Source organism: Uloborus diversus, chromosome 3 (genome assembly GCF_026930045.1).
Source record: "Uloborus diversus isolate 005 chromosome 3, Udiv.v.3.1, whole genome shotgun sequence".
Classification (NCBI taxonomy): domain Eukaryota; kingdom Metazoa; phylum Arthropoda; class Arachnida; order Araneae; family Uloboridae; genus Uloborus; species Uloborus diversus.
In genome coordinates, this window is record NC_072733.1 from 27,524,547 (window position 1) to 27,548,044 (window position 23,498).

At 32.3% G+C, this 23,498-nt stretch overlaps 1 protein-coding gene across 5 annotated transcripts in view; it reads right to left on the bottom strand.

The window, feature by feature from the left end:
• Nucleotides 1-18,865, bottom strand: part of LOC129219338 (F-actin-monooxygenase MICAL3-like) — a 178,598-nt gene extending 159,733 nt beyond the window's left edge. For all 5 annotated transcript variants that reach the window (XM_054853702.1, XM_054853701.1, XM_054853700.1 and 2 more), the window contains exon 1: nt 18,757-18,865. The gene's annotated coding sequence lies outside the window, so the exon portion shown is untranslated. The remainder of the gene's footprint in view (nt 1-18,756) is intronic.
• Between the last annotated feature and the right edge of the window lie 4,633 nt (nt 18,866-23,498).

A 23,498-nucleotide genomic window follows, 5' to 3' on the forward strand; every position in this document is an offset into this window, starting at 1 on the left:
TAATCACAAAACTGCAGGCCTTGATGGCTCAGAGACCACCTTTGAGATCTAATGAATAAATACATGAAAATCTTTAACTGAAGATAAATAGTTTCCATATCCAAAGCTAATGAAAAGGCATAGGTACTTCTTTCGTAATTAATAATGAACTTTTAAATATGCAATGTTTCCTTCACGCATTATTTCATTACTTATGTCTTTTTTATTAGTAAGATTCTTGAGCCAAAGCATATCTGAAGAACTGTTCATTGTTGGATTGTAATTAGTGAGTCACAGAGAAGCACGTACAACTTATAAATCGGTGTTAGTTATTGTACTCAAGGCGATAAAATGTCCCTCAAGCGTTACTTGACTAAGTATAAGCCTGCAATTGTGCAACACGTTATAAATTTGACGAAGAAAATATACTCTAGTTGGGGCCCACAGATCCCAGAAAGGTCATATTTAAAGGTATTAGTCATGGAAAGAGACATAAAATAACATCGTAAAATAAATTCAGAACAAAATGAAGATGGAAGTCGTGACTGCCCATTTTCGAACAAAATGTTTGAAATACAGACTGGAATAGAATAAGAAACTGTATGAAGATTCAAAAAAAGTTCTCACTAACAGAACCCATTTGCAAATACTGCAAAAGACTTTGCAAATGAGTAAATAATTAAATAATTTGAAAGAAATATTTTTTAAGGAAATAAACACTTGCTGATTTCGGCTTTTGGTGAAAGTACGTTAATGTCCAACTTTGAATACTAGGTCACGTTAAAAAAAAAATGTAGAAAGCCCAATTTTTGATAATTTTTCAGTCATTTGGAAGACCACCAACCTGGTGTATTTGTTTTCTCAATATAGAGCAGAATTGTTGTTTTTAACACTCTGCTTTTAGAAATAAAATTTCTAGTAATGCTCACGATTTTGACTTATTGTAACTAAATTTTTCTGTGATTCCAATGCACATGCAAATTTGAAACAATACATCAAAATCTATTCGTCGTTATTAGGGTAGATTATTACTTTTCCACAGTTTTTGCATTCAATCACTGCTTCAAAATATGTATAATTTCAACTTTATGATTTGACTGTGGGATATTTAATTGATATTTAATTTTCAGGAATGCTAATTTGGAAATGTCAATCAAACAGGCAATTATTTCTTTACATTATAACTACGATTTTCGAGGCAGCTAATTAATATGGTGTCAAAACTACCTATGTTTTGAATTTTACTTGAAAAACAAACAATCTTAAACAACTATTAAAACTGACAACTGAAGTTTAACAAGATTTAGAAAAAAAATTTTGGTAATTTCAATCCCGTGTCCAGAAATAACGTGAGTTTAGTTTTGCTATTGGCCATTGAATGTTTCTCTTGAGTTTAAAAATTACATGAACTAAAGTTTCATGTACCATTTTAAAAACTAATGAAATTAAGCAATTTTTTAAAAATACATACCTAACAAGTTGTTAAACATATTTCATTAGAAAAGCTGTCATAGATTTTATGAGGTTATTTTAACACATTAATTTAAAACTAAATGAAATTCCTAACAAAGATCCTAAAATTCCAACCGACAAATTGACAATGCATGTCCAATAATGAACCCCAGACACATTTCAACGAAACAAAAATATACACAATGTGCTCAATAAAAATAAATTCAGCTACAAAACTTTTGCGTTTATACAACACAGTATCAATATATTTTTTTCTTCTTTTAATTCTTTTAATGAAACGCGACTTAAATGCAATTTTTACTAGTTTAAAAGTTTAACCCCTTATAGTGAATTTTTCTTTAAATATTTACTTACAATGTTTGTATAATCAAAAACAAAGATTTAAAAAATTCTTCACTTCAGCCTTGAAAAGCTGTTTGCTGTAACTCTTTGACGGTTTTTGCATAATTTATATCGAATATTCATCCAAAATTACTGAATACTAGACTAATTTTTTATCCCATATAACTTTATACTGTATTTTTATCCCATATAACTTTATACTGTATGTAACTCTATCTTATTCACAGAAGACAATTAATTTCACCCAACATTTGAAATTAATGAATACGAAACAAAATATCGTTTAAAAAAAGTAACGAGAATGAATACTATGATTTAAGAAATAAATATTTCAATGAAATAAAAACAAATGTATAAATATACTTTTCTTTTAACGATTGATTCAGCAAGTCAGCATTCAGAACATACAAATCGGTATATAGCAACTGATAGTCAAGCAATGGACTTCATTTAATAACCTTGTACTTCAATGTCTTTCACTTCATTAATACGATTGTTCATCCCTAATTATTTAACATTGTATGAACTCTTCCTTCCTAATTATTTTATACTATATTAACTTATAAAAGAAAGAAACGAGGAGTGAATGCACATGATTTAAGAAACAAACATTTAAATTTAATTTTAAAAAAACAATATTAACAATTAATAAATACACTTTAAAATATTATTGAATCAATAATTTCGCATTCAGAACATTCAAATCTGTATGTGGCATATAAGTGCATATGATATTCAAGTAACATATTTCATCTAATAACATTGTACTGCAACATCAATGCACTTCATTTAATAACTATTATTCGTCCCTAACTATTTTATTCTATATTAACTCTATCTCACTGACAGTAGACTAGTAATTCAGACCAATATTTGAAATTATAAAATTTAAACAATTTATAAAGAAAAGAAACAAGAAGTGAATGCACGTAATTTAAGAAATAAATATTTAAATAAAATAAAACGAATGAATATATACAATTTGTAAAAATAACTGAATCAGTACCTCCTCATTCAGAACATTCAAATCAATACATAAGTGACTAACATTTCCATACTTTATATTTTTAAATAAGAAAACAAAGTTTGAATCACGCTAGAAAGAACAGATATAGTCGAAACTTAACGATGACATATAGCTCCGATAACACACATTACATAATTCAATCAATTTTGCTTATAAATATTTATCTAGGCTACTGGCCAGTTATTCAAAGTTCTTATGGCTGGGTTAACACGAAAACAACTTTGTAAGTCCCTGTTGAAGCACAATTTAGCTTTTTCTTTTGGATGTTTTCTCTTCTATAAGCTCTCTCTTTTGTTGAAAAAATATATTACTAATGCATTGAAAGTGACCGCCTTGTACCTCAAAACACGGGCAATTTTTAATAAATTTTGTCTTTTTTAAATACAACTTCACAGTTTGAAATCGAACAGAAATGTACAAAACGAAGGTTTTCATTCTCTATAATTTATCTTGAATAAAAAATTTAAATTTAAAACATCTTTGATTTTTTTAGAATTATCAGAATAATCATTTGAAAGTATAATCAATGATTGCAACGAAACCCTTAGTTGGAAAACTATATTAAGCATTTCAGGTGTGTACATCATTTAAACATTCAAAATCTAATTGTTGAATTTCCGTAGCATAAATTACAACTCACTCAAAATGTCCATGTATATTAAACTACGAATACTCTTAATACATTTTCTGCAAACAAAAAAAAAATCTTAAGTAAAGTACAATAGTAATATATATATATATATATATATATATATATATATATATATATATATATATATATATATATATATATAAAACAGAAATGAGAACTTTTTTTAATGGAGATGTGTTATAACTCACATTTTCTATAATTTGTTCAATATTCTAACAGTTTAAAAATAATTTTCTAGAACTATCATGCGGAAGTAATCAACGATAGCCTAAATACACTTAGTTGGCCAAACCATATAAAGTATTTTAAACACGTAAATTATTTAAATACCCAAAATGCACTCGTTCAATTCACATTGAATAAATTACAACTTTTACTATGCGTGGATACGAAAGCAATATTTTTAATCTATTTTTCTAGCTATGGAATATATATATATATATATATATATAAATGTATATATATATAAATATATAATGTATATATATATATATATATATATATATATATAAATATATATATATATATATATATATATATATATATATATATATATATATATGTGTGTGTGTGTGTGTGTGTGTGTGAATTTTTCTTCATGCAAAATTTAATTTTAACACCGATTAGTAATTTAGAAGTTAATTTAACTTTAAATTGCGGTGTCAAAGAACCTTTTCTAAAACTTGCAGACATGCTTATTTTCAATAATTTTTTCCCTGCATAGTAATCATTTTCACCTCTATTGCTCCAGTGCGACTACTGCAGAAAGTTGGACCTTTTATTTGAAGACTATGATATTATCCATATTGAAATTACCGTAATCAAAACTCAAAATCTTTTAGAGTTAATCACGATGAAAACGATAGCTGTCGTAAGGAGCGAAAAAAATTGCAATAACAAGCATTGCAGTTTCGGCATCTACCCAAAACGCCATGAGCATAAAATTTATTTTTCGTACTTTTACTAAACCATGCAATTACAAACCTAGTTTAATGCAACGAGAGGAACTCAATTCACTTCACGTAAAATTCACGAGTTTTTTTTTTTTTTTTTTCTTTTTCTTTTTTTTTTTTTTCTGTCTCTCAAAGATTTCTCGAGAGTGAGCTTTGATGTGGGTAGAAGCATGCGGGGAGAAATAAGGATTCATTCCATATTTTGAAGAACAAAAAAAAAAAATCCTTTAGATAACCAGTTTAGTTCTGCTTCGGTCGAGATCAAAACATTCTACGCATGAGTGACTGTAAAATGTGAGCTGGGGACAGACCCTTGAACTTGGGTTGTCTTCATTGTCAGGAGGCATCGTCTGGCAGAGTTTCCTATTGCTCGAGTAAAAGACGAGTTTATAGAAAGAGGCCTCAAGTCATCTACAGGTAGACGCGGTCATTGTAAGCAGGAAAACTTTGAAATCATATCACACTTCATAAAATATGCGTTTGCTCAGAAATATAACTTCTAGACAGTGTTAGGAATAAGAGGTTGTTGGTACAATTTGTGAACAAAAATTTTGATTTCGTGCCTCGATTTCAAACACTAGGTGTCAAATTTGTGGCCTCAAGTTTTATATCACATCAGGGCGCGGGCTTAGAATTCCCTTTTCCCAAAGAACTCATACAGAATATTTCCAAAAATTGTTGGTCCTTGTAGTAACTTTTATCCGAGTAAAACCGGACCGAGAATCCCCCCCCCCCTTTTTTTTGTTTAGCAAACCGACAACCATGCAGAGAAAAATAGATATCTATACATTTCCAACTAACTCACTGTTTTAAAATTATATGCGAAAATTTAATGCTACTAATGATAAATACGCATGAAGACAAATGTGTGTGTGTGCTTTTTTTTTTTTTCAAATTACAAAGTTTAATGTTAAAATTAATCAGCAGGTAAACTTGTATGTACCAATTGTCGTCTAATTTAGTTTAGCCGTTGCTTTCCAATTAAATTGAGAGAAATCCTCCTTCCTATTGCAAACAATTCCACAAATTAAATGCGTCAACAGAGAACGAATATTAATTGTGATACACAAGCTTCAGAGCAGCAAGTCACGTAATTATCAATATATTAAAAACTCGGATACTTTTTTCTTTTTCACGAGTGGAATAATTATCAGGGAGAGAGAAAATAATGAAGCTTCAAACTATTTATCATTCAAATGAAAGAAATTAAAGCAGAAACAATGTATTAAGAAATTACTTAATTTTAGTCGCATCCGACAGTCCACCGTCGAAAACTAGTTACAATTAACTCTATATACGGGTCTGAATGCGAAGTTGAAAAGAGGAAATAAGTATATATTAAAAGCATGGTGGAAGTTCCGAAAAAAATTAACTCGATGTCTAATTTCTTCAGAGTTTTCAAAATTGTTTTCAAAAATATAAAAAAAATACAGTTTAATCAAGTGCCATACGATTTCTAGATCGCACGCTTTCGTGTGTGTCTGTGAAACAACAGACAAACATTACATGTAATTAGATTTATGGCTAGGTTTTTTTTTTTTTTTTTCCTGGCGTTTTTTCGAAGAGTGAAGTACAAAAACAGAGACTATCCGAGTGACTATCAAACTCAACTTAGGTGGCTATCCGAAGCAGCTTTTTTCTCTCTCTTTTTTTTAATCCTATTTGTTTATGCTTCGAGTGGAGAGAGACAAAAAATCCTGTTAATTTTGAGGATGCACTTAGCGGTTTTGACAAAATTTGTGTTTTATATACAAAGCGTTTTCGGTCTCCTAATCTTAAGAAAAATTTCAATTTGTTAGAAAAAATATAGAGTTCAAAAGAGGACTACGAGATTAGTAAATGAGCTTTCTAATTTAGATTACAGGCTTAACGAAAGCAGCTGTTACTTGCAATAGGAAGAATAGTTTTAACAGGGCTCTCGATCTTCATTGGGGAATGATAAATTGACTGGGGCAAGCCTAAGCTTGCCAGACGTCCCGGTTTTCAAGCAAAATCCGATGTTCCGGCCGGTTTACTTCGCGTCCCGGAAAAGAATCAATTTGATTACAGATGACCAAAAAAGTATAAAAATAATTAACTGTGAAGGATTATTTAGGATAATTACTCTGTCATTTGAGACATAGACTTGTAAAATTAACATCAGATCAGCTTGAGAAGATTTTTACAGCAAGATTTAAACCAAAAAAGACTTTCTAAAAAAAGTCCTAGCGAAAGAATATGCAAATATTGTTCAAGTTTGAATTTATCATTCATAGTATTTCTTCTTACTAAAGTATTTATAGTATTCACGTGTAAGAAATAAAATGTTTAAATTTATCTGCTTCTGTCATTTCAGGAATCTGGCAAGCCTAGCTGAGCTCACAGTCTGTTGCTGGTCATCACTTTTGCATATTGTAGATAATTTGTATTTCAAAAACAAAAACTGCATAGTTTTTGACATTTTCAAAACGCATTTTGACGCTTCTTTCTGATTTCTAATGCGTGAAACACGCCTGTAGATGCATTAAAAATATCCCTGCATATAACAGATTTATTATTATTATTACTACCATTGAAATCCGGTATTTCATTCTTTTCTTCCGAATGCCCTTATTGGAGCATTTTGGAAAAATATTTTATCCCTAACTTTTTACTTCCTTTTACAAAAAAGGAAGTATTGTATTCGCGAAAAAATTTTCACTCAAAAATCGCCCTTAATTTCCATTTTGCTCACCCCCAAATGAATGTTGAGTTTTTTTTTCGATTCGACCACATGCGGAAAAGTGCCTAAGAATGTATAGACACGCGAAATATCCATTTTGACCATCACCGAGGTAATTACAACGACTTTTCTCGTGACGTCTGTATGTATGTGCGTATGTGTGTATGTGTGTATGTGCGTATGTGCGTATGTATCTCGCATAACTCAAAAATGGTATGTCCTAGAAAGTTGAAATTTGGTACATAGACTCGTAGTGGGGTCTAGTTGTGCACCTCCTATTTTGGTTGCATTCGGGTGTTTCTAAAGGGGTCTTTTGCACCTTTTTGGGGGGAAATCATTGTTAATTTCGATGCAAACTCAAGTGGTGTTATAATTTGGCGGTCACTTGGCGATATATCGCCAGTCTTTTGGTTGCCAAGTTTTGTCGCCAACTTGGCGAAAAATTTGGCGATTTTTTTTTTTTTTTTTTAATCTGCTTTCAATGTGGCCATTGCTAGTGATATTTAAAGAGTTAGAGAGAGAATCCCATTAAAATTGCAATAATAGGGAAATAGCATTAAATTGGTGTAAAAGGAAGTCATGTGATGCACACATCAGCTCGTTTTTTCTTCAGTGGAGGAGCATAAAGCATGTGACCCACATTTCAGAGAAGAAACGACATTGAAACCCCACAATCGCCCCAAGTTTCGAAAGAATGCCAGAACAAATTTTTGATCCAAAAGCTTTTATGTAAACGCATTTCGACACGTTTGAGGCTGTAAAAGATACGATCAAATGAAATGGAAGGAATGGAAATAAAATTGTTTTATTAACCGCAATCCCGATTCGAGAACAAACTGAAGCTTTAAAATCTTCTTGGCGGTAACTTCTTGGCGATTAGCACATTTTTATCCGTTTAATTATCGAGCCGAAATTTAAATTTACACTTTGGTTCCAGCGGTATGTTCAGCATTTCTGTCTTTTTTTTACTTTCATATATGTTTTTATCTATTTACTTATTTATTAGTTTATTTGTTTTTCTAGAATACTTTTCATGAATTATGAATTGTTTTAATGAAATAGGATCATTTTACAAATAATTTCACGAAATTCGTTACCATTTCATTTACTTATTTGTTTATTTTTTGAGAAAAAAAATAAACTCTCACTAAGATAAAGTAGGAAATATAGAGAAAATATTATTTTAGTTTGAAATGAAGTCATTGATCTTTTTTATTATTATCCAGTAACGTACATAACTGGCATGATATTTTAGTATAAAAAGTTATTGCTTCAATAACAATTTTTGGCATTTAAGATTTTTTTTAAGTCCATCAATTTGCTCTTTGAAAACAATCATTACACTAGTAAAACCAAAGAAATCTCTATGTGTGGGATTATACTGGTTTTACTCATTCGTATCCATGATAATTTTTTGCTTTTAGTTAACTACATTATATATTACGAATTTTTCTTCTATTTTATGGCAAAGATATAAAAATACTATTTAAATAGAAGTTGGGTTTTTAAAATAGAGACTTTGTGGATCCAAGTTACCCTGAATGTCAATTCTAATAAGAGTTTAATATTTTTATTATCCAGGAATGTCCACACAAGCATGATATTTAGTAGAAAAATGTATTGTTTCGGCAATGATTTTTAGCATCTAATAGTTTTTAACAGTGAATCGAATTGCTGTTTGAAAATAATAATCATTGAGCCAGTAAAATAAAAGAAACCTGTGTGTGAGATTATACTGGTTTAACCCATTTGCATTCGTGATAGAACTGGCACGATCGAAGACTTGATTTGTATCGATCGCGAAACAAATTGCTCACAATGTGATCCGCTAATTTTTTTGAATCGAATTGGGTCATTTGAGCAAAAATATTGTACAAATCATGTTTCACACTTTTGAATCTCTCTTTTTTAAAAACTAATTTTTACTAGACCCCGAGTTATCTGCAGAATAAAATCATCAAAATATACAGGCAAATATGCACTCAAAATTTTTTTTAATTCACGACAAAAAAGTTTTCCCGTCTGAATAAAGACACAAACGGCATTTCTATTCTTGCATTTTTTATAGTTTTGGTGGTATTATGCATATTTAATTTTAAGTCGTCATTTTTTTGAACAATCAAAATAAAAATAGAAAACTATTGTAACGGTTATATTTTGGAGCAAAAAAACTAACATTCACTTTACATTCGCCATTAATATTCTTAAACTGCCTTTTCTTCTTCTTCTTTTTTTTTTTTTTTCTTTTTCATGATCAACAGTAAAATAAGAAAATATAATAACATTGGTTTATAGCTTAAAAGCAAACATTCAGCAATGCTCTTACTATAATTATAACTTTTAGAATTGTGAACAACTGGGGAAAAAATACACTTTAAAAATTCTTCTTATATGATAAGTACTAAAAACAAGCTGCAAAAATATTTAGTGACACGGGTACTCCTAATAAAAAAATGCTAACATCCATTTTGTGAAGAAACTGTTCAAAGCAGAACGGACAATTTTGGCAAAAGTTTGATCACTTATGAGACAAAGCCTATGCAACCTTCTTTTCCTTTAAAATTAGGATAGAATTTAAAATATATTACATTTTCGGTGATCAGGAATTCCCCACGGATCAGGGAATTTCTTGATCATATCTGTGGTAATTAATGATCACCTAGTTTTTTCTGAGATAATGCATTTTTAAAATAAGTATGCAACAATGACATACAAATAAGACATTACATGAAAAAAAAAAAAAAAAAAACTTTCAAGCAGCAGGCCGGATGATTTGTTTGAAGAAAGGAAAAAAAAAATCAATACTTTAAAATCTCAAAATATTTTTTATCTCGCTCATTATCTTTTTGTTTATTTTCCCATACTTCTTAATATCTTAAGTGTTTTTACAGTATTTAAGGTTAAAAAATATTAACTGTTAGTAAAATTATGTACTCATTACCTTTTTCTCGTCATATGTATAACAAGAAATGAACATAATCAGCAATTATAGATGAGTCATCAGACAGTGCCTCATCTATAAGGGTTAACACATTTGATCAGATGAGGAAACACTTATGTAAAGCTAACTCTTATTTTGGATCAACAACAAAATATAATCACAAATAACTGAATTTTAAGACGAGATACAGGAGGATCTCTGTTAAGGTATGCATATAAGGGAGCCCATCTTTGAAATAATAAGTTTTAGTATGCAAGTTAGATAATGTTTAATTTTATAAACTAAACAGCGTACTGCCGTGGGCAGGTAAAGGGAAGTAACGGCAAATTTTTCATTTCTCATTTTTTGCATTTTTGTCATTTGTTGCAAATTCCAACATTTCCCTATTGTTAGTATTGAATTTAAAACGCATTTTTTCAGGTATCTCGAAAACTCATTTCTTCAGATACTGCCGTTTAATTTCCCACGGAATCATATTACAATTGAGTAAATGTAGTCACACTGAAGTAAAGTGTTCTAGGATTCCAGGCAGTATTTAATATTTTATTTTTTTAAAAAAATTAAGTAACATTTGGCGATCATTGTTTACTCGAGAAATAAAGTGATCAGGAATTTCACCAAGTTACCTTATATGAAACTAAATTTTAATATCAGTCTTTTCAAAATTCATTTTTTATAGAAAAAGGGTGCAGCTTCCAGTTCAACTCTTGCTTAAAAAAATACTTTGAAACATGATTTAAGAATGGTTTTATTCCGGTTCCGCTTCCAGAGGTAAATGCCCTTTATGCATAAGACAATACAAGGACCATGAAAAAACGCAAGTTCAGCTGCACAAGGTGTTCGACATTTGTTTTAGTAATTTTTAAATTTTAAATTGCTTTTTGAAGAGTGCCAGAAAGAAATGATGGACCATGTTTGGTGGGCGTGCAAGAGTTGTCCACTCTAGTCCCAGACGCTCAACATTAAAACGCACTCGGCAAATAGCTTATCCCTATCTTAAAATAAAATCACAAAAAAAAAAAAAAAAAAGCGTCTTCTCCATTTAACGCACTTACTTCAGCAATCACTATTAACAATCGTTCGAGGATATCAGCTCTGATAATACTTTTAATGAGATGTAAAAAAAGTAACATCAACATTTTGCCAGTTTCTAATCAAAACATCAAACGAAAAATCTCTGCAAGGCATAAATCAAATAGGAACGAACAAACATATGTGATAAAAAGAAATTTTACCAGGTAAACCGGTCAATGCTAATGAAATGCTTAAGCCAAAAAAAAAAGAAGTGTTTGAAGGCCTGTTGAGCAGATGGATTGCCCATGCACAACCAACTCGCCGGGAAACTTGACAAAAGAAAAACATTTCGTTGCACCTCTCCCACTTTTCACTTTCCTTTCCGAATAGCTCTTTCTTTTTAAAAAGAAAAATGAAATATGGCTTTTTCAGTTTAAAAAAAAAAAGAAAGAAAAAAAGAAAAACATCATTTCAGGGACTTTTTACATTCAAGTCTGTATTTGTAAACATGTTTTGATCGATTCAAATGTTGGAGCCGGAAGAAAAGTTTATGTTTCCAAAGATATTTTAAAACCTAATTGGTGTGGCGAGGTGCCTCACACTCTAGAAGAATTAGATTTTTGCATTCAAACGTTTTGTAGTGGAAACATATATGGCTTTATGCTGCCGTGGGAAGGTAAAGGGCAGGATCAGGATCTGCATTTTTTTTTTTTTTTTTTTTTTTTGCATTTTTGTTATATATTGTACTTTAGTTTTATTAGTATGGAATCCAAAACCCATAACTCTATCACCGCAAGTTCTGCATCGGTTGTATTTGTATAAATAAATAATATCAAAAATCATCGGGGAAATTTGCTTCCTTAATTTGCTAAATTTTGCGGAGTACACAAGCAATATAATATTGGAGTTACGTACACCACACTACACCACTTACACTTCAAAAAAACCACCACACCAGTCAAGGGTTAACAGACTTTTTACACAAACAGAAACTACTTTCACTCCCTAGGTTCGTCTATTTTCGATCAAATGCATACTTTCGGGCAACAGAATATTATACGATGTCATCGGAAACAAATCTTGCAATCAGCTTTTGGGGCAGACGCATGAAACGAACCAACGCGATTGCCACAATTGTTCACAATTCAGTGGGCAATGGCATTCAACCATAAAAGGATGTATTTCACACACAATCAAAAGTGAAAATACTTACTGCCTTATTTTGATGGAAGCATATAATCGTGAAGCGAATTACAAACAAACAGAATAAAGTAGATGTGTTTTATATGCGTGCATACACTAGTTTACAAGATGGGATTATCCGTGGGGAGTTATAATAAAAGTGAGAAACTAAAATTAAAAAAACAAGAGAACAGGGGCGTAGTTTCTTATTCTATAAAACACACTGTACTAATTTTGAAAAATGTTGGAATTATAGTTTTTTGGAGTGTGGATGTACAATTACACTTTGAAAATTCTGATTTATAAATTTAATGTCATTAATGTATTTCTATGCACAGAGCCATTAAAAAATTCAACATCAGCATAATGCAAACAAAGGCATCATTCATTATTATTATTATTATTAACCCTGGCAATTGCACATACAGGTATTTTTTATCGCTAAAGACGAAACATTCCATGGTTTTATGCTTGTGTTGTAAAATAATGTTGTTTGTAACTAAAAAATGTTTCCAGATTGCAATTGTTCTAGAACAGCGTATCCCAAACTGTAGGTCGTGGCCCTCTGGTGGGACGGCAAACGAGTTTAAAGTGAGTTGTGATACTCTAAATCTAAAATGATATATATTTAGTTTATTTTTATTTATTTATTTTATTTTTTTAAAGTTAGAATAAGAAGATTGCTTTGCAAATAAATTTTAAAATTATTTTAGAAAATAAAAATATCATGAAACTAAGTAAAGGTCATAATTTTGTTTTCAAAGTTAAATAAACTGCGCTTTGCGTAATTAATGAACACAATACGAAAAACGTTATTAGAATTAAGTTTTAAAAGTAAATATTTGATGATAAACATCCTTTTTTTAGGTAAAAATTCCCGTTTTGGTTTAAGACCCCCTACAAAAACATGTTCACTGGAATGGCGTTTTGTATGTGATATTGAAATGAATATAAAGTTAAAAAAAGCGGTGTTTTTATCTACTTTTATGTTTAAAAAAAAAATGCATCGGAGATGAAGTAGGTCACTGTACATTAAGTTTCCAAAAGTTAGTGGCAAAATTTAAAGCACCCCAGTTTTATAGTGTTATGTTCTACTAACTAGAAACTACATTCACCCTTAACTGGTGAAGTGATTTTTTTTTTCTAACATTAGTGGTGGGGTGCATGTAACCCCAGCATTGCATTTTTGGTACTCCACAGATTAAAGCAAAAGTGGGAACATTTCCTACGATTTTTGGATTATTTGTTTTATAAATACCACTAAAGCAGTGCCACAAGTGACATACAAATAAAGCCAAACATTACGAAAGGGTGGAATGCAAAAAGTACAATTGTTCTGCCTTCAATAATACACCCCATCTCTCCAGTTCAGGGGAAAAATGAGTCATATGTACTACATTTTAAAGGGTAAATCAATCATTTTTTGGAGACATGCAATTACCGAAGTACATTTAAAAAAATGTTGTTTTACCACTGAAATATTCAGTTTTAAGATTAGTTTCGTGCAATGGCTCTTCTACACTGAGCACTGCAAGTACCTATAAAATATAGTGGAGGATCAGTAATTTCGAATGTAAGATACGTGTTTGGAACACAAACAAATCTCATCTATCAAGTTATTTATTTATGCATTTTTCAAAGCTGGAGTTTATGAGGTGCGAAGTGGGGAAGATCTACTGTCGGTTACTTGCTGCTTGCTGGTTTTTTTTTTTCAATCTTGGGAAATTTTTGCACACAACCCAGTTTTTTTAGTTTACCACAATTAACATATAGTTATTTAACTATAGAAATATCGTTTATTTATAAATTGAAACATTTAGTAATTTTTAAAAATCGATAGAAAATGTGTTATCAAATGATTAACTTACTAAAAATAAGTTTCTTCAAATAATCAGAATCTATTATTTTCAACTATTTAAAAACACATCCGTAAAAATGGAAAATATTCTAGGCTTAGTTTTCAAAGCTTTGACGTTCACACAAATAGCCTTTGCAGCCTTTTATTATTATTATTATTTTCCACTGATTTGGAAAAGTACTCTTTGTCAAAAATTGCAGACACCAAAAGCAAATTCATACAATTGGGGACCAACGCAATAGTTTTACGAGAATGGATTTTTAAAAATGTGATAAGCTATTTGTTTTTTTGCAGAAGGAAGAGGAAAAAAATATATTTTATCCTTCAATTTGAGGGTAGTATTTTTTTATTTGTATAAAGGGTCAAAAACTCATTAGAAGAATCTATATTTCAATATACGATTTATTATTTTTTTCTGAACAAAAAACAATTCCATTGTAGTCTGAAATCTTAAACCTGATACTTAATTTTCTGACCGGAGTCAAAGCTTAAAAAAAAAAAAAAAAAAAAAAAAAAAAAAAGTTTTACCATTAAGAATCAATTTAGCTCCATGCTGCATCAAGTTTCATAACAAGCATGGATCGTTTCCATCTCATTTATTCTATTCCTTCATATCTGTCATTCATTGTTATTAAGTGTTCATGTAATGCGCGATATTTCTCTAATTTTTTGATGCAGATTGTACGGACATGGGCCCGAACCCTGATTTTCCTGGATACCAGTCGAACGCTCTGCCGATCGAGCTATTCAGCTCTGTCGGTCACCGTGCAAGTTAAAGTTATAAATATAACCGAAAACCTTATTCTGGTGCTTTAAAACGGTTTTTTTTTTTTTACATAAAAGACAATTTTTAGACCGTGGGTCTATTTTTTCGTCATTAGCCTGTACGATGAGCTTTAAAATAAGGTGTAAATCAAAGAAATCGATCAAGAATGGAGGAAGATCTCGCGTAGGAACAAAAAACAGGCTACAGAAATAATATATAAGGATTTCAAAAATATATTGCGTAGTAAACACGAAAACGCACACATATAATCGAAACGAGTTAATTAACCATTATTGTTCTTGAGCAAAAAGGGGCTCATTCCCAAATCCAACATTGACAGAGAAAAGAATATTCGAATATATCCAGGATTCAACACTGCAATGCCTTTTGTAGAAATCACAGTGCTGCCAACAAACAATTCAGAAACTTTGAGTGCTCGTGGCAATTATACAGAAACAGAAAAAAAAATATCTGAAACCTTAACCTTCAATTTTTAGCACTTCTAATAAGAGGTTTCATTTTGACGAAATTAAATCTGAAAAATTTCTTTGTGAGGAGATTCCCCCCTTATTGCCTAAGGGGGGGAGGTGAGCTCTCAAGAGCGTAAATAGTAATTTATTTCGGAAGCGGCCGAAGCCAAAATGAGAACTTTCCGAATTTAAATTTAAGAGCATTAAAATCCTAATTCTCAATGAGTAGTTTTAAGTTAATTTCGAAAGAGACCCTCCCACCCCCCTTATTCCCCCTGGCAATCTCGAAAACTAAAACACGATGAATATGAGCAGCCCAAACACGAAATAATCCCTTAGATAATCGAAATCTGTCGATGCTTTTGAAGGCCGATGAAAACTCAAAATCGTTTTTAATGAAAAGGGAAGAAAACTATAATTAAAATAAATTAAACCAACAGAAAATGAAAAAACATTGCAGTTTCGTAAAATTACATCAGTCTGGGTGGTCTTGCAGTGGTCAGGCCCGACGAGCGGCCATGTCAGCCTCGTTCGTCGGAAACTAGGGGCTCGGCGACACTGACGCAAAAAAAACGAAAAGAAAGAAAGAAGAAAAGAAAGAAGAAAAGGAAGAAAGAAAAAGGGGGGGACTCCGAATAGGAGAAAACGTTAAGATTTAGTAAAATTTACTCTTTTGGTATTTACTGTCGTGGCACTAAATATAAAGTTAATTGTTTTTTTAGTAAGCAGTTTTGATTCCCCCCCCCTCTTTATTTCTTCTTTTTCCCCTTCTCTTTTCCCCCTTTTTTTTTCTTCTTTTTTTGGAGGGGGGAGGGGGCGGGAGGGGGGCCCGGCGACATAACTGGCAAGTGGCCCGCCTTGGTTGGCCCTGGCAGTGGTTAATCATAACCGTATTTTAAAGCTACTTGTTCTTTAACCATGAATCTCAAGACAAACGGACCATCATTAACGACAGTGATGGGTCGGGGTAACGAACGACGCTGTTTCCGGTCAGCCTTTGTCTTAGAGTAAAAAGAAACGTGGGATTTTAAAATTTCCTTTTTCTTCGTACTTATCTACGGGCGCATTGACCAAAAAATAAGTAGGCTTGTACATATCAAAAAATATTAAACTATCATTCCATGAACGATTTATTGCATATCGATATTTTTGAGTTTAAGAGGGGGGGGGGGGGTGAGAAACCGCTTTGTTTTCAATGGGAAAATTATCCAATAAGTATTAACTTTTGAAATATTTCTGTCTATTGGTTTATTTGGGTATAAATTTCAAAATATTTCATTTGAAATACGTTTTCTAGAATTGAAAATGAATTTGATATGTAATTTAATCACATCTTCATTATGAACGAATTTAAACAAAACCTAGAATTAATTTGCAAAAGTACAAACCATTTTACGACTATAAGGTATAATTTTCAACAGCAAATAAATAAACATAATTTAACTCCAAATCCATGAAATCAACATACATCGTATGGTTATAGTTGAAAAAATATATATAAATATTTTACAACTTTTTTATTTTTAAAAAAATAAATCTCAATCCAATGTAATTTTTTTCAACTATCAAGAAGAACATGAGAATCTAAATTCAATTGCCCCAAATGAAAGTAATGTCAACTAATGTCTACGAAATGTGAAATGAAATTGAATAAAAATTATACATTATTTGTTAATAGCTGAGGGTATAAATGTTTTCTAAAAATTATCTTTGTGATTTAAGGCAACAAAAAGTTCAATTTTTGTTGCCTTCAGTTTCTTCGAAACTTGATACACATGTAATATAGGTATGAAGAAAGTTGAAACTGAAATTGGCAGGTATGTAATGACTGTTTATTAATAACCATCACAGTAAATTTCAGGTCACAATTCCTTTCAATGGGGGGAGAAAATTGAAATCCAACAAATATCATAAATAAATAACTCAAGATATGTAAATTTTTTACTTCTACAGTAAAAAAAAGCAATAATGAGTATTTTAAAAAATACCAAACCAATAGCAAAGTTAGGAGCACAAAACAGTAATGATTGTCTACAATTGAATAAAGGTAATAAAATCTTAAATCTGTGAATAAGAAGTAAGGAACTTTACCCCTTTAATTGCTCTCAAACAATTCCAAAACAACAAATTTTCAAATAATAAAACTGGTGAAGAGTTGAAGTGAAGGTTGTTTTAATCAATTACTTTTAATTAAAGCAAAAGCAATGTTTTGATAGACAAACGATTCCAACTTAAAAACGAGACCAAGTTTTTTTATAAATCAATTACATTTCTTTTTCTTTCAATAATTTGAAGCAAAAGTAATCAATTAAAATGTATTATCTCCGATGAATGCAATGAATATTAATTCAATAGCTACTTGAACTTGCTTAAGAGTGTTGGTATATAAATGACAAGTACTTACAGCTATTTTACAAAGATCTTTCATTTCTTGAAAAAAAATCAATCGGATGTGTACAGTCAAACCTTTTCAAAAAATGTAAAAATATTTTGGGGTTACTAGTACAAAAACAAAGTGACATTTGAATAGAAAAAAACAAAACACTACTACAAAATTGCTTATTTATGACTGGTATCGAATCACTATATCACTATTTAAATATAAAATTGTCAGCATAATTGGCCTTGACGTTCAATTTTTGGCTACGATTAAAATGTGTTTAGAAACTGAAGACTCGCTAAATAAAAACAACTTATTTTCTTGCCGCTAGACTCATTTCATTTTCAAAGGACCGAACTGCATGCGCTGAATTAAAACGTGTTCCTTTCTCTAAACGGCAGTTAATAAAATGCACTTAGACAGCAATCTGAATTCGATTAGAATCATCAACAGCAATAAGAGAAAAATGAAAGTCAGCCACTTGTAAGAAAGCTGAATTTGCGATTTAAATAAGTCAAGACTACACGAAGTAATCTCGCATAAAATTTTAATAAAAGGCTATAAGTATTGGAGTGTATTTTCTCCGACGATCGATGTTTTTGATGGAAAAGTCTACATAAAAATAGACTGTCGGCATTCAACAGGCACCGGGATACGGGATACTTATACTTTCGTCTGTCATTTTGGGTTGAAAATAACTAATCAATATTTCTCTTTATGAAATTTCTTAAGATGAGACTGAAAAGAATGAAAACATGAATGTCAGTTGGTACGATTGACATATGCGGGATAAGGTGTCATGTAATCTGAATATCATCCGGTAGATCCGGAGATTCAAGCCCCGAAATCCGGTCAAGACACCAGCGGCAGAGCATATTGTCACATCCGTTCGATCGCTTGACCGGAAGATCGAAATGATCGGGCCACGTCGTTTCGCCCCACCGGCCGGTGACCCTCACGGTAAAACAACGCATTGTGTGGCCAATAAATTGGCCAAAGTAGTGGGAAAACAACTTACCCCGAAAACGCCGAATCCAGCGCGTTATCTGGAAATCCCAAACAAGCCACTCGCCACAAAAAACGATCTCGTAGTAAACGAAGCGGCCGAGCGACTCGGTGTGTGTCAGTGCATTTGACGCAGCGATGCGCGCGCATCCCACGCTCGCCCACCATATAAGGGCAGACGATAGGCATTCGCCGAGGGTTACGTCACGAACGCCAACAGAAGAAATCCGAAGCTTTGCCCCGATTTCCCGGCACCCAAAACATCACAGCTGCAGGAAATACTCAATCGTTTGCTGTGCGGCTGCCCACATCTCAGAGAGGACATTCTTCTCGAAGACGGTTCACAGGGCCAGACGACATTGCTTTGTTTCTCTCCCGAAACGAGTTCTCATTAAAAATTGAAGAACAAAAAAAGTACCCTTTTTCAGATTAGTGCACAAAGAGTGGGGAGGAACACTCAATTCTGCGCTCAGCAGGCCCTGATCAACAAATGGGCCGACTGGTCCCAGGTGGGGCCCACGCAAATTAAATTGAGGGATCGGGGGAGGGGGGGAGCGGTCAGTTGCCCTTTTGCATTTCAGATATTCTAAATAATTATACATTTTTCCAAAAAAAAACGCATTAAAAACGCCACCCCCCCCCCCTCCCCGCTGAAAAAAAAAAACCTTTCAAATGACGAGCCTGTGTAGCCTACCAAATTTAGTTAGCTTTTTTAGTGCGTTTTTTACTGGAACCAAGGGTACCCCAAACAAAGATTTTTGGGAGAGCGGAAATTCTCAATTTTCCAAACGCAACTCCAAATTTCGCCGAATGTGGGTATGCACACATACGTACGTCTAATGAAAAGGGACATTCGGAAGTTTAAAAATTCAATTATGTCCTCAAGTTTGCCGAATCGTCAGACAAGATGTACCGAATAAGGAAAATTTGTAGGAGGTCACAGTAACCTCCCATCTGGGCGCCCCTGACTGGAACGCCAATAATAAAAGCCTTGACAAAGGTGCAACCTGGGAGTCGATTACCCCCCCCCCCCCCGCCCCGGAATTCAGGGTCTAATTACTTAATAAAACAACTTGGCCATGACCTAAGGCACCCAAAGAAATTTTTCGAAATTAAAGGTCGAAGGGCGCAATTTTAATGCCTTGCATGTGTGTTCATACATTTTTTTTTCTTTTTTTGCTTCATGGGGGGTATGACACCCCTAACACCACTGTTATAGACTATTAATGCCAGCTTTAATTTAAATTGCAGACATTTTTTATGAGTGCTAAAAAAGGCATTATCTTTGCAAGAAAATAAGCCAAATTGCAAACCCTTGAATTTACATAATACTGCCAATCTCAGTTCGTAACATATACACGTGTAAAGCAGGTCCGTCTTTTCAAGGTTCTCAATGGGAGGAAGCAAATGATATTTATATATATATATATATATTTTTTTTTTTTTTTTGAAGTTGCAGATATTTTACGCGACGCCCCCTCAATTTGCTCCATTGTACAAATAAATGATCCTTGCAAAATTTGAAGTCAGTCCATAATTATTAACACGTGCCCCCAGGGCACCCTTCTTTGAGTTTCGAAGAAAAAATTGCGGATTTTCTCATTTTTATGTAAAAATATTCTAACGTTTTATATTTAAAGTAATTTTGAACCTCAATAGGTGCTGCTACTTCCAGACCGACCATTTTCTCACTTTCATTCTGTAAAATTTTACATGTCACAGAGAATAAAATGTACACCAATGGCCTTGGGTCAAGCGTACCGCTCTGCTACGCTTGTTCCAACCAAGCAGCAGGGGAACGTTTCTTCCCATCAAGATGGACACAAGGGATTCTATAGTCCATTAATGAATGACCTAGCCCATTAATGAACGATCTTTGACGACAACAAATTGCCTCCGCCAAGCTTTGGGGGTGTTGATTTACAAAATTCCCTGTGTATGTAATAGGTGTGTCAAATAGAGTCGCAAGGTTTCAATGCTATAAATATAAGTAATTGCAATTATATTTTAATTCGCTGTTCTTTAGTTATAAACATACCTAAATGTTTATGCAATTTTAATTTTTAATATATAAATTTCGAAAAATCCTCGATTACTGCTATCATAAAAATATGCTGTATTTTCCATAGCTAAAATATAAATTGAAAAAAATATCCAGATCGGAATAATGTAGAAATCTATAAATTAATTTTCTTCTATTTCAGTACATAGTCCTTTATTATCATCAAATTCTTGTGATTCACAAGATTTAGAAACCGAAATGGGTATCTATATCCTAACCTGTTGAACTTTTGTTTTCTACAGCTGTTCAGTGTTTGTATCTTTATCGCCCTGGCGAGGTTATTTTCTTTGAACTATTCAAGCCAACATATGGCAAACCTTTTTTTTGTTACGATAAGAAAATCGCCATTTGAAAACCTGTCTTGTCTGCACTGCAGTGCTTGTCTGTCCATACTCCATAGCAATAAAACGCATACAGTCCACTCGCTTGAAGTTTTTATTTCGACTAAGTACCGCACATTTTGGTCCTAAGCGACCCGGATACGATAAATTAAAATAACTTGGTTATAAAATTCAAGTCAACTCGCAAATATACAATTAAGTTAAATTACGCAATCGCTATAATTGCAATGGCGGACATCACCTCGCTAAACCGCAAGCGCGGTAACATTAAAGGGCAAATCACCAAGATTTCTATTGCCCTCGCTGAAAGAAAGGACGAAATGGACATTTCCGAGTTAGAAGCTCTTTTTGAGACAGTGCTGAACATACATCAAAAATTTGATACGCTAAAAGATGACTTCTACAAAATCATCACCGAAAAGCAATTTGAGGAATGTGAAGACTTATTGTCTCAAGTGGACGAAGATATTCAAAACTTGGAGGTTAGCTTGAAATCATCTATTAACAAACTGAAGTTACAGCATTACAGTGAGTCTGTACTAAAACAAAGTATTGATACTTCTACGCAAGAAATTAATTCGATGAATGTTGATCAGCCAAAAAAGGCTTCAATGAAACTTCCGAAAATTCCTCTTCCAACTTTTAGCGGAAAATTTGAGGAATGGAACTTGTTCAAAACTCAATTCAATAGCCTAATAAATGAAAATCCCGAACTTTCTGAAAGTGAAAAGCTTCATTACTTACGCGGTTCATTAAAGGGAGAAGCAAAAATTCTAGAAACGACTGACGATAGTTTTTCTTCACTCTTTAAAGCTTTAGAACAAAGATACGAAAACAAAAGAATAATTGTCGACTGTTACATTAACAACATTCTTAATATTCAACCAATTAAACACGAATCCGCTAAAGATCTTCGTATCATTTTGGATAATGTTAAGAAAAACCTAAGATCGCTAAAACTCTTAGATTTCGCAAGAGACAAATTATCTAATGCAATTTTATTGAATGTTGTTCTAGAAAAATTAGACCGCGAAACAAGAAAGCAATATGAACTAACTCTTAAAGATAATGAAGTTCCAGATTTTGATGCATTGCTAGAATTCTTAGAAAGAAGATGTCAAATCTTAAATAGTATTAGTGCGAATATTTCATGTAAATCCAAATCCTTTATTGTTAAATCTAATAACATTTCGAAAATATGTGTCGCGTGTAAAACTCAAACACATCAATTGTACCACTGTGATAAATTTAAAGCACTGAAATTATCCGAAAGGATAGATCTCGCTAAAAAGCATCGGCTTTGTTTCAACTGTTTAAGCGAGCGTCATTTATTCTCCCAATGTAATTCGAAAAGTTCTTGCTTCGTTTGTAAGAAAAAATTGAATCATCATACTTTACTTCATAAATACGTAAACTGCATAAACAGCAGACAAAATAACGCAGATTGTGGTGGTTCGACGGGAACGCCTCAGATTCAATCGCAAGGACTAAGCCAACAACAGAACATAAGCAATTCTGAATTTGACTCGCTTATGTCAGAAAATACTCGCGTCTCTTTCTTTACTAATGGGAACGAGAAAACTGTTTTGATAAATACAGTAATAGTTTATGTTAGAGATTCTACTGGCATAAGAAGGGGCTTACGCGCAATTTTGGATTGTGCAAGTGAAAGTTCATTCATTTCGGTTAGGGCAGCGGAAGCTTTGGGTTTGAAAAGAGAAAGAATAAATATTCCGATAAGTGGATTAAATGATTCAGCGCTAAATATTAAGAAGATAACAGCTCACTTGTCTAACAAAGGGGATGATTCGCATTGGGAAATCGACTTATTAATTGTTCCAAAAATCACAGATTTCACGCCTTCTAAGAAAATTAATATCGCTCATTTAAACATTCCAAACGATGTATGCTTAGCAGATCCAGCGTTTTATATTCCACAAAAAGTAGATATTCTTTTGGGTGCAGAATTATTCTTCGCATTTTTGAAGGTAGATAAAAGAAAGCTGAAAGATAACTTGTATTTACAATCGAGTTGTTTTGGTTATCTTGTTTCGGGTAGCATTTCAGTCAGCAGCTCTGATCATTCCGCAAAACACTGTTTTTGTCAAAAAATTTGGAAACTCTCAATATTACTCTAACTAAGTTCTGGGAAATCGAAGAAGTCGAAAATCATACGCCCTGTAGTGATGATGAATTAAACTACTGCAATGAACACTTCGCAAAAACGCATTTCAGGAATTCGGATGGTAGATACGTAGTTCAAATGCCATTCAAACCAGAATGTTCTGAAATCATGCTAGGAAATTCTAAACAAACGGCATCTAGAAGGTTAGATCAACTATGGAAACGATT